Source organism: Limulus polyphemus, unplaced genomic scaffold, assembly GCF_000517525.1.
Source record: "Limulus polyphemus unplaced genomic scaffold, Limulus_polyphemus-2.1.2 Scaffold1642, whole genome shotgun sequence".
Lineage (NCBI taxonomy): Eukaryota > Metazoa > Arthropoda > Merostomata > Xiphosura > Limulidae > Limulus > Limulus polyphemus.
Genome location: NW_013667252.1, coordinates 107,402 through 108,790, shown reverse-complemented (window position 1 = coordinate 108,790; position 1,389 = coordinate 107,402).

Below are 1,389 nucleotides of genomic sequence, written 5' to 3'. Positions count from 1 at the left end.
GAATGCCCTAGCTTTTACTAGATATAGGGTAGCCTGGTATATATAAGATGGTCACAACGTGACAAAAACAATGTGTGTAGACAGTGAGTAATTGATCTGCAGTCAGAGAGTATTGTTGAAGTTAACGTTTGTTTTAGCGCGATTGTTGAAATTAAGTGTATCGTAAAGTTATATTCGGAAAGAATAAACCAGTTTTATTAAGAAAGGACTTGTGTCGCTAAAGTTTCGTCGGAACGAAGTTACGGAAAATTAATTAACAAACGGAGACGTAACAGTACTATAGTAATATAAGTTTCTCGATGGCGAGTTATTATAAATTATCTGGTGAATACAATTCAACTTCCACTCCAAATAACGATTACAAATTACTTTATTTCCTATATAAACGTTTCTACGAATTTGAAAGCTTGTACAATATCTTAACATGACCGTAACTAACGTAAAACAAACCAACTTACTTATAAAATATAATCACGAATGCTAATACATTGACTGGTTCACTCTCTATCTTGAAATCACTCTTCACATTTCACATTTACCTCGTACTTATGATCTACTTTCTAATATACTAGAAAACGTTTGACATCACTCCCTGAGGCCCGGCATGGCCAGGTGGCTAAGGCGCTCGACTCGCAATCTGAGAGTCGCGGGTTCGAATCCCCGTTACACCAAACATGCTCGCCCTTTCAGCCGTGGGGGCGTTATAATGTGACGGTCAATCCCACTATTCGTTGGCAAGAGTATCCCAAGAGTTGGCGGTAGGTGGTGATGACTAGCTGCCTTCCTTGTAGTCTTACACTGCTAAATTAGGGACGGCTAGCGCAGATAGCCCTCGTGTAGCTTTGCGCGAAATTCAAACAAACAAACATCACTCCTTAGAACTTTCTATATATTCTGCATTATCCAGATGGATAATCTAGTCTAGTATTTTATCATATATTTACATTTTTATTTTCTTTATCGAACTTCGTGGTAAATGGATAACATGGGATCTTGATTCCTGCTGTCAATGGCCATCCTATCACTGGGGTGTGAGCTCTAGAGTAGGTGGTCAAGTAAATCAACTGGTAGCTCCAGCCTTGATGATCTTCTTGAAGTAGTTTCAACAGGAGCTTCGGGCTCCTCAGCAGGTTGAGTTTCCACTGGCAAGTTTTTTTCTGGAGTTACACATATGACCATTCTGTCATAAACATATTTCCAAAGACGATCACAATGAATGACTTTTGGCTTGAATTGGCTTCTGTAAACTGCATAATTAATTATTTTAAGAACAGTGTAAGGCCCCTCTCAGCACCTGCTTAACTTTGATGTTTGTTCTTTCTTACAGTGAGGATTGTACAGCAATTCCATATCACTTCAGTGGAATCCTGTTTTATTAACATTAACATC